We start from the raw sequence: 16,262 nt of genomic DNA on the forward strand, positions 1-16,262 counted from the left end.
ATGAAAGGGATCTAGGGTTAGGGTTAGGGGTTAGGGTTAGGGGTTAGGGTTAGGGTTAGGGGTTAGGGTTAGGGGTTAGGGTTAGGGTTAGGGTTAGGGTTAGGATTAGGGTTAGGGGTTAGGGGTTAGGGTTAGGGTTAGGGGTTAGGGTTAGGGGTTAGGGGTTAGGGTTAGGGGTTAGGGTTAGGGGTTAGGGTTAGGGTTAGGGGTTAGGAGTTAGGGTTAGGGTTAGGGTTAGGGTTAGGGGTAGGGGTTAGGGTTAGGGGTTAGGGTTAGGGGTTAGGGTTAGGGGTTAGGGTTAGGGTTAGGGTTTAGGGTTAGGGTTAGGGTTATGTCTGTGACATCCAGGTAAATGAAAGTGATCTTGTTGGTTGAAACCGTTTGAGTTATTTGAAACCGTTGCTTTGATTGCCGTATTGCCCAACTTTGCAAACATGCATAGTCTTGTTTGTTGATTGCAGGAACTGTGCCCTGCACTGTGTGCGTGCGTGCGTGCGTGCGTGCGTGCGTGCGTGTGCGCTCCTCACCAACACAGTAGTTCTGGAATGATCCATCTTCCTCTCAGCACACTGATGCCACCTAGTGGAGAAGACATGAAATGCACTTTGATCCCATTTCTCTCTGATAGACGTCAACAAGACAGAAGGAAGCAAGCTGTGTCCCAAATTACACCCTATTCCCTACATAGTGCACTACTTTTGACCAAAACCTTATGGGCCCTGGCCAAACGTAGTGCGCTGTACAGGGTGTCATCTGGGACGCTGTCAATAATTCCCATTATTGGATTAGATTTCAGTCCACTGCAGCTCTGCAAGGATCCAGCTCCACACAGAGAGGAGATGGTGCCTGAGACTCCAGTGTGTAGTGAAGGAGAGGGGATATCTATCCACCTAATGTTATAGTCCTGAAACCTATCTCATATAACCCTCTCTCCTATATCTATCCACCTAATGTTATAGTCCTGTAACCTATCTCATATAACCCTCTCTCCTATATCTATCCACCTAATGTTATAGTCCTGTAACCTATCTCATATAACCCTCTCTCCTATATCTATCCACCTAATGTTATAGTCCTGTAACCTATCTCATATAACCCTCTCTCCTATATCTATCCACCTAATGTTATAGTCCTGTAACCTATCTCGTATAACCCTCTCTCTCCTATATCTATCCACCTAATGTTATAGTCCTGTAACCTATCTCATATAACCCTCTCTCCTATATCTATCAACCTAATGTTATAGTCCTGTAACCTATCTCGTATAACCCTCTCTTCTATATCTATCCACCTAATGTTATAGTCCTGTAACCTATCTCATATAACCCTCTCTCTCCTATATCTACCCACCTAATGTTATAGTCCTGTAACCTATCTCGTATAACCCTCTCTCCTATATCTATCCACCTAATGTTATAGTCCTGTAACCTATCTCATATAACCCTCTCTCCTATATCTATCCACCTAATGTTATAGTCCTGTAACCTATCTCATATAACCCTCTCTCCTATATCTACCCACCTAATGTTATAGTCCTGTAACCTATCTCGTATAACCCTCTCTCCTATATCTACCCACCTAATGTTATAGTCCTGTAACCTATCTCATATAACCCTCTCTCCTATATCTATCCACCTAATGTTATAGTCCTGTAACCTATCTCGTATAACCCTCTCTCCTATATCTATCCACCTAATGTTATAGTCCTGTAACCTATCTCGTATAACCCTCTCTCCTATATCTACCCACCTAATGTTATAGTCCTGTAACCTATCTCGTATAACCCTCTCTCCTATATCTACCTACCTAATGTTATAGTCCTGTAACCTATCTCGTATAACCCTCTCTCTCCTATATCTACCCACCTAATGTTATAGTCCTGTAACCTATCTCATATAACCCTCTCTCCTATATCTATCCACCTAATGTTATAGTCCTGTAACCTATCTCATATAACCCTCTCTCCTATATCTATCCACCTAATGTTATAGTCCTGTAACCTATCTCATATAACCCTCTCTCCTATATCTATCCACCTAATGTTATAGTCCTGTAACCTATCTCATATAACCCTCTCTCCTATATCTACCTACCTAATGTTATAGTCCTGTAACCTATCTCGTATAACCCTCTCTCTCCTATATCTACCCACCTAATGTTATAGTCCTGTAACCTATCTCATATAACCCTCTCTCCTATATCTACCCACCTAATGTTATAGTCCTGTAACCTATCTCGTATAACCCTCTCTCCTATATCTACCCACCTAATGTTATAGTCCTGTAACCTATCTCATATAACCCTCTCTCCTATGATCTATCCACCTAATGTTATAGTCCTGTAACCTATCTCATATAACCCAGAGATCTCTCCTATATCTACCCACCTAATGTTATAGTCCTGAGAACCTATCTACAAAACCCTCTCTACTATATCTACCCACCTAATGTTATAGTCCTGCAACCTATCTCAGTTATAACCCTCTCTCTTTATCTATCCACCTAATGTTATAGTCCTGTAACCTATCTCGTATAACCCTCTCTGCCTATATCTACCCACCTAATGTTATAGTCCTGTAAAACTGGATCTCGTATAACCCTCTCTTCTATATCTATCCACCTAATGTTATAGTCCTGTAACCTATCTCTGTATAACTCTCTCCTATATCTATCCACCTAATGTTATAGTCCTGAAACCTATCTCGTATAACCCTCTATCTCCTACTCAGATCATGTCAGCCATTTTGAGTGTACCCATGAGGTGACCAGTCACAGTGCCATGGTCAGAGGTTGTAATCCTGTTGTTATGATGCACTCGACCCACAGACCTGATCTTAGACAGAAGGTTCAGTCGCAGGGTGCAGGTTCTCTGGGTGGCCACTAGAGGGACCCAGAGATCAACATTACAGTCATGTGGGTAACCGTTGTTGAAGAGTACATTCTCTCTGAGAACTGTCTTACAAAACATACAACTACAATTCAAATGTCAATGTTATATTTAACCTTTTTTAACTACACAAGTCAGTTAAGAACACATTCTTCTTTACTTACTTATTACTATTAAGACTAGTTGATGCTAAGACACAGTGTTAAAACTGGACATCAGGCTGTTTGCCAGTTGATATACTAACTGACTGTGATATGTGGTTGTCCCACCTAGCTATCTGAATATACTAACTACTGTAATATGTGGTTGTCTCACCTAGCTATCTGAATATACTAACTACTGTAATATGTGGTTGTCTCACCTAGCTATCTGAATATACTAACTACTGTGATATGTGGTTGTCTCACATAGCTATCTGAATATACTAACTACTGTAATATGTGGTTGTCTCACCTAGCTATCTGAATATACTAACTACTGTGATATGTGGTTGTCCCACCTAGCTATCTGAATATACTAACTACTGTGATATGTGGTTGCCTGTCTGAATATACTAACTACTGTGATATGTGGTTGTCCCACCTAGCTATCTGAATATACTAACTACTGTGATAGGTTGTCCCACCTAGGAATATACTAACTACTGTGTAGCTATCTGAAGGTGAATATACTAACTACTGTGATAGGTTTTCTAGCTATCTGAAGGTGAATATACTAACACTGTGATATGTGGTTGTCTCACCTAGCTATCTGAATATACTAACTACTGTGATATGTGGTTGTCTCACCTAGCTATCTGAATATACTAACTACTGTGATATGTGGTTGTCCCACCTAGCTATCTGAATATACTAACTACTGTGATATGTGGTTGTCTCACCTAGCTATCTGAATATACTAACTACTGTGATATGTGGTTGTCTCACCTAGCTATCTGAATATACTAACTACTGTGATATGTGGTTGTCTCACCTAGCTATCTGAATATACTAACTACTGTGATATGTGGTTGTCTCACCTAGCTATCTGAATATACTAACTACTGTGATATGTGGTTGTCTCACCTGCTATCTGAATATACTAACTACTGTGATATGTGGTTGTCTCACCTAGCTATCTGACCAGGGAATATACTAACTACTGTGATAGGCTGTCTCACCTAGCTATCTGAATATACTAACTACTGTGATATGTGTTTCCCACCTGCTATCTGAATATACTAACTACTGTGATATGGCCTGTCTCTGAATACTCTACTAACTACTGTGATATGTGGTTGTCACCCACCTATAGCTATCTGCTGTGTGATATGTGGTGACACACCTAGCTATCTGAATATACTGAACTTGTGATATGTGGTGTTCTGTTGGATCAGAGGCCTGTCTCTATACTCTACCTCTGACCAGGACCCATAGGCTGTGTGTAGAGAGGTTTCTGTTAGATCAGAGGCCTGTCTCTATACTCTACCTCTGACCAGGAGAGGTTTCTGTTAGATCCCATAGGCTGTGTGTAGAGAGGTTTCTGTTAGATCAGAGGCCTGTCTCTATACTCTACCTCTGACCAGGGCCCATAGGCTGTGTGTAGAGAGGTTTCTGTTAGATCAGAGGCCTGTCTCTATACTCTACCTCTGACCAGGGCCCATAGGCTGTGTGTAGAGGTTTCTGTTAGATCAGAGGCCTGTCTCTATACTCTACCTCTGACCAGGGCCCATAGGCTGTGTGTAGAGAGGTTTCTGTTAGATCAGAGGCCTGTCTCTATACTCTACCTCTGACCAGGACCCATAGGCTGTGTGTAGAGAGGTTTCTGTTAGATCAGAGGCCTGTCTCTATACTCTACCTCTGACCAGGACCCATAGGCTGTGTGTAGAGAGGTTTCTGTTAGATCAGAGGCCTGTCTCTATACTCTACCTCTGACCAGGGCCCATAGGCTGTGTGTATGTGGTTTCTGTTAGATCAGAGGCCTGTCTCTATACTCTACCTCTGACCAGGGCCCATAGGCTGTGTGATATGTGGTGTTCTGTTAGATCAGAGGCCTGTCTCTATACTCTACCTCTGACCAGGACCCATAGGCTGTGTGATATGTGGTGTTCTGTTGGATCAGAGGCCTGTCTCTATACTCTACCTCTGACCAGGGCCCATAGGCTGTGTGTGATAGATCAGTGGTGTCTCTGTTACCTCTGATCAGGAGGCCTGATCAGAGGCCTCTATACTCTACCTCTGACCAGGGCCCATAGGCTGTGTGATATGTGGTGTTCTGTTGGATCAGAGTGTTTAGTATTATAATCTCCAGTACAGTGATTATCCATCCTGGGGCCACATCATCTCAGTGTAATCTGCTGCTGCCAGAGGAAGCTCATTAAACACATAGGACCTGACAGAGCTGAGATCACAAAGCTTCCCCACGACTCTCTTTGATGTTAGAAAACTGTACTGTCTTTCACATCCAGAAATACCCAGCAGTCCTGTAATGCTGTCGATCCCAGTGCAGGGTGGTGAGAGACAGCAGGGATTCTCTTTAGGTCTCCCTCTCCCCTGGTCTGTGACTTTAATGTTACCTTCTAATCCTCTGTAGTAGAATTAGTAAGAGAAGCCCTTGTTTCTCTGAGGACCAGACAGCAGGCTCAGAGCTACTGGGGTTTCTCAGACAGCAGGCTCAGAGCTACTGGGGTTTCTCAGACAGCAGGCTCAGAGCTACTGGGGTTTCTCAGACAGCAGGCTCAGAGCTACTGGGTGTTTCTCTCTGGTTTTAACATCTCTGTTTCTCTGAGGACCAGACAGCAGGCTCAGAGCTACTGGGGCGTCTCAGACAGCAGGCTCAGAGCTACTGGGGGTTCTCTCTCTGGTTTTAACATCTCTGTTTCTCTGAGGACCAGACAGCAGGCTCAGAGCTACTGGGGTTTCTCAGACAGCAGGCTCAGAGCTACTGGGGTTTCTCAGACAGCAGGCTCAGAGCTACTGGGGTTTCTCAGACAGCAGGCTCAGAGCTACTGGGGTTTCTCTCTCTGGTTTTAACATCTCTGTTTCTCTGAGGATCAGACAGCAGGCTCAGAGCTACTGGGGTTTCTCAGACAGCAGGCTCAGAGCTACTGGGGTTTTTCTCAGACAGCAGGCTCAGAGCTACTGGGGTTTCTCAGACAGCAGGCTCAGAGCTACTGGGGTTTCTCAGACAGCAGGCTCAGAGCTACTGGGGTTTCTCAGACAGCAGGCTCAGAGCTACTGGGGTTTCTCAGACAGCAGGCTCAGAGCTACTGGGGCTTCTCAGACAGCAGGCTCAGAGCTACTGGGGTTTCTCAGACAGCAGGCTCAGAGCTACTGGGGTTTCTCAGACAGCAGGCTCAGAGCTACTGGGGTTTCTCAGACAGCAGGCTCAGAGCTACTGGGGTTTCTCAGACAGCAGGCTCAGAGCTACTGGGGCTTCTCAGACAGCAGGCTCAGAGCTACTGGGGCTTCTCAGACAGCAGGCTCAGAGCTACTGGGGTTTCTCAGACAGCAGGCTCAGAGCTACTGGGGCTTCTCAGACAGCAGGCTCAGAGCTACTGGGGTTTCTCTCTCTGGTCTCTCTTGATAACAAACAGGAACTAGATTCCATGAGTAACTTGATAACAAACAGGAACTAGAATCCATGAGTAACTTGATATCAAATAATGGTCCTGACTGCCTATAGGGGGCAGTGTTGTAAGCAGTCTAACTTAAACCCTCATATTGAACACATTTGCCTCGAAGACCCATAATGTCCGTCAGGAAAGATTTTCCTCCATCTTGGACATTTTGGAAAACCTTTTAAAAACGTATTTCATGAACCATAAGTCCAAATAACACCAAGTTCTGTGTGTCGGCCCAAAACTACGGGATTAGATGAACCATAACTCCAAATAACACCAAGTTCTGTGTGTCGGCCCAAAACTACGGGATTAGATGAACCATAACTCCAAATAACACCAAGTTCTGTGTGTAGGCCCAAAGCTACGGGATTAGATGAACCATAACTCCAAATAACACCAAGTTCTGTGTGTAGGCCCAAAGCTACGGGATTAGATGAACCATAACTCCAAATAACACCAAGTTCTGTGTGTAGGCCCAAAGCTACGGGATTAGATGAACCATAACTCCAAATAACACCAAGTTCTGTGTGTAGGCCCAAAGCTACGGGATTAGATGAACCATAACTCCAAATAACACCAAGTTCTGTGTGTAGGCCCAAAGCTACGGGATTAGATGAACCATAACTCCAAATAACACCAAGTTCTGTGTGTCGGCCCAAAGCTACGGGATTAGATGAACCATAACTCCAAATAACACCAAGTTCTGTGTGTCGGCCCAAAGCTACGGGATTAGATGAACCATAAGTCCAAATAACACCAAGTTCTGTGTGTCGGCCCAAAGCTACGGGATTAGATGAACCATAAGTCCAAATAACACCAAGTTCTGTGTGTCGGCCCAAAGCTACGGGATTAGATGAACCATAACTCCAAATAACACCAAGTTCTGTGTGTAGGCCCAAAGCTACGGGATTAGATGAACCATAACTCCAAATAACACCACGTTCTGTGTGTAGGCCCAAAACTACGGGATTAGATTAACCATAAATCCAAATAACACCAAGTTCTGTGTGTCGGCCCAAAACTACGGGATTAGATGGTTTAGTTATTGATATGTCAGAAAATCTGATTTTACGTTTGCATTTAAATCAGCGCCTTCAGAAAGTATTCACACCTTCTGTCTTTTTCCACATTTTGTTTTGTTACAAACTGAATTTATAATGGATTCAATTGAGTTGTTTTGTCACTGGTCTACACACAATACCCCATCGTGTCAAAGTGAAACTTTGTTTTTAGACCTTTGTACAAAAAGTGAAAGCTGAAATGTTTTGAGTCAATAAGTATTCAGCCACTTTGTGGCCTAAATAAGTTCAGGAATAGAAATGTACTTAACAAGTCACATAATAAGTTGCATGGACATGATTTCTGAATGACTACCTCATCTCTGTACCCCACACATACAATGATCTGTAATGTCCCTCAGTCGAGCAGTGTATTTCAAACAGATTTATCCACAAAGACCAGGGAGGTTTTCCAATGCCTCGCAAAAAAGGATGCCTATTGGTAGATGGGTAAAAATAAGCAGACATTGAATGTCCCTTTGAACATGGTGAGTATATGAATTACACTTTGGATGGTGTATCAATACACCCAGTCACTACAGAGATACACGCTTCCTTCTTTTCACCCGGTAGGTTAGTATTGTGGAGTAACCACCATGTTGTTGATCCATCCTCAGTTTCCTCGTCTCACAGCCAATTCAACTCTGTAACTGTTTTAAACTCACCATTGGCCTCATGGTGAAATCCCTGAGCGGTTTCCTTCCTCTCCGGCAACTGAGTTAGGAACGACGCCTCTACAGAATACAAATATTCTAAAACATGCTTCCTGTTTGCAACAAGGCACTGAAGTAATACTGGAAAAAATGTGGCAAAGCAATTCACTTTTTGTCCTGAATACAAAGCGTTATGTTTGGGGCAAATCCAATACATCACTAAGTAAAACTCTTCATATTTCCAGTCATAGTTGTGGCTGCATCATGTTATGGGTATGCTTGTAATCGTTATGGAGTTTTTTAGGATACAAACTAAATGGAATGGAGCTCAGCACAGGCAAAATCCTAGAGGGGAAACCTGGTTCAGTCTGTTTTTCACCAGACACTGGGAGATTAATGTTCCTTTCAGCTGGACAATAACTTAAAACACAAGGAGATACTTACCAAGAACACAGTGAATGTTCCTCAGAGGCCGAGTTACAGTTTTGACTTAAATCGGCTTGAAAATCTATGGCGAGACCTGAAAATGGCTGCAAAAAACAACAACCAATTTGACAGAGCTTGAAGAATTTTTAACAGAATAATAAGCAAATATTGTACAATCCAGGTGTGCAAAGCTCTTAGAGACTCACCCTGAAAGCCAACCAGCTGTAATCACTCTTAGAGACTCACCCTGAAAGACTCACAGCTGTAATCACTCTTAGAGACGCACCCTGAAAGACTCCCAGCTGTAATCACTCTTAGAGACTTACCTAGAAAGACTCACAGCTGTAATCACTCTTAGAGACTTACCCAGAAAGACTCAGCTGTAATCTGTCTTAGAGACTTACCCTGAAAGACTCCCAGCTGTAATCACTCTTAGAGACTTACCCTGAAAGACTCCCAGCTGTAATCACTCTTAGAGACTTACCCAGAAAGACTCACAGCTGTAATCACTCTTAGAGACTTACCCAGAAAGACTCACAGCTGTAATCACTCTTAGAGACTTACCCAGAAAGACACAGCTGTAATCACTCTTAGAGACTTACCCAGAAAGACTCACAGCTGTAATCACTCTTAGAGACTTACCCATAAAGACTCACAGCTGTAATCACTCTTAGAGACTTACCCAGAAAGACTCACAGCTGTAATCACTCTTAGAGACTTACCCAGAAAGACTCACAGCTGTAATCACTCTTAGAGACTTACCCAGAAAGACTCACAGCTGTAATCACTCTTAGAGACTTACCCAGAAAGACTCACAGCTGTAATCACTCTTAGAGACTTACCCAGAAAGACTCACAGCTGTAATCACTCTTAGAGACTTACCCAGAAAGACTCACAGCTATAATCACTCTTAGAGACTTACCCAGAAAGACTCACAGTTATAATCACTCTTAGAGACTTAACCATAAAGACTCACAGCTGTAATCACTCTTAGAGACTTACCCAGAAAGACTCACAGCTGTAATCACTCTTAGAGACTTACCCATAAAGACTCACAGCTGTAATCACTCTTAGAGACTTACCCAGAAAGACTCACAGCTGTAATCACTCTTAGAGACTTACCCAGAAAGACTCACAGCTGTAATCACTCTTAGAGACTTACCCATAAAGACTCACAGCTGTAATCACTCTTAGAGACTTACCCAGAAAGACTCACAGCTGTAATCACTCTTAGAGACTTACCCAGAAAGACTCACAGCTGTAATCACTCTTAGAGACTTACCCATAAAGACTCACAGCTGTAATCACTCTTAGAGACTTACCCAGAAAGACTCACAGCTGTAATCACTCTTAGAGACTTACCCAGAAAGACTCACAGTTATAATCACTCTTAGAGACTTACCCAGAAAGACTCACAGCTGTAATCACTCTTAGAGACTTACCCAGAAAGACTCACAGCTGTAATCACTCTTAGAGACTTACCCAGAAAGACTCACAGCTGTAATCACTCTTAGAGACTTACCCAGAAAGACTCACAGCTGTAATCACTCTTAGAGACTCACCCAGACAGACTCACAGCTGTAATCACTCTTAGAGACTTACCCAGAAAGACTCAGAGCTGTAATCACTCTTAGAGACTTACCCAGAAAGACTCACAGCTGTAATCACTCTTAGAGACTTACCCAGAAAGACTCACAGCTGTAATCACTCTTAGAGACTTACCCAGAAAGACTCACAGCTGTAATCACTCTTAGAGACTTACCCAGAAAGACTCACAGCTGTAATCACTCTTAGAGACTTACCCATAAAGACTCACAGCTGTAATCACTCTTAGACTTACCCAGAAAGACTCACAGCTGTAATCACTCTTAGAGACTTACCCAGAAAGACTCACAGCTGTAATCACTCTTAGAGACTTACCCAGAAAGACTCACAGCTGTAATCACTCTTAGAGACTTACCCAGAAAGACTCACAGCTGTAATCACTCTTAGAGACTTACCCAGAAAGACTCACAGCTGTAATCACTCTTAGAGACTTACCCATAAAGACTCACAGCTGTAATCCTTAGAGACTTACTCTTAGAGACTTACCCAGAAAGACTCACAGCTGTAATCACTCTTAGAGACTCACCCAGAAAGACTCACAGCTGTAATCACTCTTAGAGACTTACCCAGAAAGACTCACAGCTGTAATCACTCTTAGAGACTCACCCAGAAAGACTCACAGCTGTAATCACTCTTAGAGACTTACCCAGAAAGACTCACAGCTGTAATCACTACCAAAGGTGATTCTAATATGTATTGTCTCTGTCTGTCCTTGCAATTCATTTATGTTGCCGTGCGCCTGTTAGCATTTAGCTAGTGTCCGCTATTTAGAATTCACTAGTACTTGGTTAGCATTTGTTAGCATCTAAAACAATTTTTTGTTTAGGTTTGGAAAGAAATAGTGGCACTTGGGTGCACTATCTATAATACTATATCCTCCGGTAGGTCTCTGGTAAAGGAACGGTATGACGCTGTGTAAATGTAGATACTGTCTAGTGACAACAGTAGGATCTGTAATGTGACTGACTCACTGTCTGTCTTACTGTGTAGAAACCATCTGGTGCTGCCACTTCTCCTCCAACTCTACCCCACTCACAGTTACATCCCAGCCAGGTAGTCAATGACAGCCTCGTTCTCTACGTTTCCAGCCAATCACAGCCTCCTCCTGCTCCTTTTACACATGGCACAGCCTGTGAGAGAGCCTCAGCCCCGCCTCCTCCTCATCATTAAATATTCAACCACTGCAGTCCCTGCCTCACTCTCTCAGTCTCTCCGTCTCAGCCTCTGTCTCTACCAGGGCCCATAGAGAATACGTACATCACTGCAGTCCCTGCCTCACTCTCTCAGTCTCTCCGTCTCAGCCTCTGTCTCTACCAGGGCCCATAGAGAATACGTACATCACTGCAGTCCCTGCCTCACTCTCTCAGTCTCTCCGTCTCAGCCTCTGTCTCTACCAGGGCCCATAGAGAATACGTACATCACTGCAGTCCCTGCCTCACTCTCTCAGTCTCTCCGTCTCAGCCTCTGTCTCTACCAGGGCCCATAGAGAATACGTACATCACTGCAGTCCCTGCCTCACTCTCTCAGTCTCTCAGTCTCAGCCTCTGTCTCTACCAGGGCCCATAGAGAATACGTACATCACTGCAGTCCCTGCCTCACTCTCTCAGTCTCTCAGTCTCAGCCTCTGTCTCTACCAGGGCCCATAGAGAATACGTACATCACTGCAGTCCCTGCCTCACTCTCTCAGTCTCTCCGTCTCAGCCTCTGTCTCTACCAGGGCCCATAGAGAATACGTACATCACTGCAGTCCCTGCCTCACTCTCTCAGTCTCTCCGTCTCAGCCTCTGTCTCTACCAGGGCCCATAGAGAATACGTACATCACTGCAGTCCCTGCCTCACTCTCTCAGTCTCTCCGTCTCAGCCTCTGTCTCTACCAGGGCCCATAGAGAATACGTACATCACTGCAGTCCCTGCCTCACTCTCTCAGTCTCTCAGTCTCAGCCTCTGTCTCTACCAGGGCCCATAGAGAATACGTACATCACTGCAGTCCCTGCCTCACTCTCTCAGTCTCTCCGTCTCAGCCTCTGTCTCTACCAGGGCCCATAGAGAATACGTACATCACTGCAGTCCCTGCCTCACTCTCTCAGTCTCTCAGTCTCAGCCTCTGTCTCTACCAGGGCCCATAGAGAATACGTACATCACTGCAGTCCCTGCCTCACTCTCTCAGTCTCTCCGTCTCAGCCTCTGTCTCTACCAGGGCCCATAGAGAATACGTACATCACTGCAGTCCCTGCCTCACTCTCTCAGTCTCTCAGTCTCAGCCTCTGTCTCTACCAGGGCCCATAGAGAATACGTACATCACTGCAGTCCCTGCCTCACTCTCTCAGTCTCTCCGTCTCAGCCTCTGTCTCTACCAGGGCCCATAGAGAATACGTACATCACTGCAGTCCCTGCCTCACTCTCTCAGTCTCTCCGTCTCAGCCTCTGTCTCTACCAGGGCCCATAGAGAATACGTACATCACTGCAGTCCCTGCCTCACTCTCTCAGTCTCTCCGTCTCAGCCTCTGTCTCTACCAGGGCCCATAGAGAATACGTACATCACTGCAGTCCCTGCCTCACTCTCTCAGTCTCTCCGTCTCAGCCTCTGTCTCTACCAGGGCCCATAGAGAATACGTACATCACTGCAGTCCCTGCCTCACTCTCTCAGTCTCTCCGTCTCAGCCTCTGTCTCTACCAGGGCCCATAGAGAATACGTACATCACTGCAGTCCCTGCCTCACTCTCTCAGTCTCTCCGTCTCAGCCTCTGTCTCTACCAGGGCCCATAGAGAATACGTACATCACTGCAGTCCCTGCCTCACTCTCTCAGTCTCTCCGTCTCAGCCTCTGTCTCTACCAGGGCCCATAGAGAATACGTACATCACTGCAGTCCCTGCCTCACTCTCTCAGTCTCTCCGTCTCAGCCTCTGTCTCTACCAGGGCCCATAGAGAATACGTACATCACTGCAGTCCCTGCCTCACTCTCTCAGTCTCTCCGTCTCAGCCTCTGTCTCTACCAGGGCCCATAGAGAATACGTACATCACTGCAGTCCCTGCCTCACTCTCTCAGTCTCTCCGTCTCAGCCTCTGTCTCTACCAGGGCCCATAGAGAATACGTACATCACTGCATGTGATGGCTGAGGATGACAACAATACAGTAATCTACCTATCCCCCTCCTCTGTCTGTAGAACCAGTAATCTCCCTATCCCCCTCCTCTGTCTGTAGAACCAGTCATCTACCTATCCCCCTCCTCTGTCTGTAGAACCAGTAATCTACCTATCCCCCTCCTCTGTACCTGTCTGTAGAACCAGTAATCTACCTATCCCCTCCTCTGTCTGTAGAACCAGTAATCTACCTATCCCCCTCCTCTGTCTGTAGAACCAGTAATCTACCTATCCCCCTCCTCTGTCTGTAGAACCAGTAATCTACCTATCCCCCTCCTCTGTCTGTAGAACCAGTAATCTACCTATCCCCTCCTCTGTACCTGTCCTCTGTACCTGTCTGTAGAACCAGTAATCTACCTATCCCCTCCTCTGTCTGTAGAACCAGTAATCTACCTATCCCCTCCTCTGTCTGTAGAACCAGTAATCTACCTATCCCCTCCTCTGTCTGTAGAACCAGTAATCTACCTATCCCCTCCTCTGTCTGTAGAACCAGTAATCTACCTATCCCCCTCCTCTGTCTGTAGAACCAGTAATCTACCTATCCCCCTCCTCTGTCTGTAGAACCAGTAATCTACCTATCCCCCTCCTCTGTCTGTAGAACCAGTAATCTACCTATCCCCCCTCCTCTGTCTGTAGAACCAGTAATCTACCTATCCCCCTCCTCTGTCTGTAGAACCAGTAATCTACCTATCCCCCTCCTCTGTCTGTAGAACCAGTAATCTACCTATCCCCCTCCTCTGTACCTGTCTGTAGAACCAGTAATCTACCTATCCCCCTCCTCTGTCTGTAGAACCAGTAATCTACCTATCCCCCTCCTCTGTCTGTAGAACCAGTAATCTACCTATCCCCCTCCTCTGTCTGTAGAACCAGTAATCTACCTATCCCCCTCCTCTGTACCTGTCTGTAGAACCAGTAATCTACCTATCCCCCTCCTCTGTCTGTAGAACCAGTAATCTACCTATCCCCCTCCTCTGTCTGTAGAACCAGTAATCTACCTATCCCCCTCCTCTGTCTGTAGAACCAGTAATCTACCTATCCCCCTCCTCTGTCTGTAGAACCAGTAATCTACCTATCCCCCCCTCCTCTGTCTGTAGAACCAGTAATCTACCTATCCCCCTCCTCTGTCTGTAGAACCAGTAATCTACCTATCCCCCTCCTCTGTACCTGTCTGTAGAACCAGTAATCTACCTATCCCCCTCCTCTGTCTGTAGAACCAGTAATCTACCTATCCCCCTCCTCTGTCCCTGTCTGTAGAACCAGTAATCTACCTATCCCCCTCCTCTGTCTGTAGAACCAGAACCAGTAATCTACCTATCCCCCTCCTCTGTCTGTAGAACCAGTAATCTACCTATCCCCTCCTCTGTCTGTAGAACCAGTAATCTACCTATCCCCTCCTCTGTCTGTAGAACCAGTAATCTACCTATCCCCTCCTCTGTCTGTAGAACCAATAATCTACCTATCCCCCTCCTCTGTCTGTAGAACCAGTAATCTACCTATCCCCCTCCTCTGTCTGTAGAACCAGTAATCTACCTATCCCCCTCCTCTGTCTGTAGAACCAGTAATCTACCTATCCCCTCCTCTGTCTGTAGAACCAGTAATCTACCTATCCCCCTCCTCTGTCTGTAGAACCAGTAATCTACCTATCCCCCCTCCTCTGTCTGTAGAACCAGTAATCTACCTATCCCCTCCTCTGTACCTGTCTGTAGAACCAGTAATCTACCTATCCCCCTCCTCTGTCTGTAGAACCAGTAATCTACCTATCCCCTCCTCTGTACCTGTCTGTAGAACCAGTAATCTACCTATCCCCTCCTCTGTCTGTAGAACCAGTAATCTACCTATCCCCCCTCCTCTGTCTGTAGAACCAGTAATCTCCCTATCCCCCTCCTCTGTCTGTAGAACCAGTAATCTACCTATCTACCCCTCCTCTGTCTGTAGAACCAGTAATCTACCTATCCCCCTCCTCTGTCTGTAGAACCAGTAATCTACCTATCCCCTCCTCTGTCTGTAGAACCAGTAATCTACCTATCCCTTCCTTCCCTTCCCTCTCCTCTCCTCCTCTCCTCCTCTCCTCCCCTCCTCCCTCTCCTCCTCTCCTCCTCTCCTTAGAACCCCTCTCCTCCCCTCCTCCTCTCCTCCCCTCCTTCCCTCTCCTCCTCCTCTCCTCTCCTTCCCTTCCCTCTCCTCCCCTCCTCCTCTCCTCTCCTTCCCTTCCCCTCCTCCCCTCGCCCTCTCCTTCCCTCCCCTCCTCCTCCTCCTTCCCTCTCCTCTCCTCCCCTCCTCCCTCCTCTCCTTCCCCTCTCCTCTCCTCTCCCCCTCCTCCTCTCCTTCCCTCTCCTCCCCTCTCCCTCTCCTTTCCTCCCTCCCCCTCCTCTCCTCCCCTCCCCCTCTCCTCCCCTCCCCCTCCTCCCTCCCCTCCTCCTCTCCTCCCTCTCCTCCTCTCCTCCTTCCCTCCCCTCTCCTTCTCCTTCCCTCTCCCTCTCCTCTCCTCTCCTCTCCTCTCCTCTCCTCTCCTCTCCTCTCCCTCTCTCCTCTCCTCTCCTCTCCTCCCTTTCACTCAGGCACTTCCAGCTGGTGGTGTAACACTGCCTCCCAGTCTCAGCTGCCTCTCTCTCTCTCTCTCTCTCGTTCCTACTCGATCTCTCTCTCTCTCTCTCTCCCTCTCTCTCTCTCTCTCCTTCCTACTCAATCTCTTGCTGCCCTACCTACTTTCCTTCCTCTCATTACATTGCCTGTCCTGTCTGAGGGATGCTGTGTTGGGAGAAGGGAATGTGGTGGGTAGTGGTTCAGGTAGGGCCACGAGCCACATGAAGACGTCAGCAAGCGAGAGGAGAGAGAGAGCTGGTTCTGTTTCTCTAGAGACGGATCCGTCCTGGCCGTCTGTCTGCTGCCAG

At 46.1% G+C, this 16,262-nt stretch overlaps 1 long non-coding RNA gene across 7 annotated transcripts; it reads right to left on the reverse strand.

Moving 5' to 3' along the window:
• Window positions 1-13,422: 13,422 nt before the first annotated feature.
• On the reverse strand, window positions 13,423-15,364 carry LOC127918057 (uncharacterized). Of its 7 annotated transcripts, none has more exons than XR_008098624.1 (5): window positions 15,321-15,364; window positions 14,480-14,596; window positions 14,213-14,440; window positions 14,022-14,138; window positions 13,423-13,526 (listed from the first exon to the last, which is right to left on the reverse strand). It is a non-coding gene; the product is annotated as an uncharacterized LOC127918057 (long non-coding RNA). The 7 variants fall into 7 exon arrangements; XR_008098623.1 differs by lacking the exon at window positions 15,321-15,364 and adding an exon at window positions 14,975-15,018; XR_008098621.1 differs by lacking the exon at window positions 15,321-15,364 and adding an exon at window positions 14,828-14,945.
• Window positions 15,365-16,262: the final 898 nt, after the last annotated feature.

Source organism: Oncorhynchus keta, unplaced genomic scaffold (genome assembly GCF_023373465.1).
Source record: "Oncorhynchus keta strain PuntledgeMale-10-30-2019 unplaced genomic scaffold, Oket_V2 Un_contig_12993_pilon_pilon, whole genome shotgun sequence".
NCBI classification, from domain to species: domain Eukaryota; kingdom Metazoa; phylum Chordata; class Actinopteri; order Salmoniformes; family Salmonidae; genus Oncorhynchus; species Oncorhynchus keta.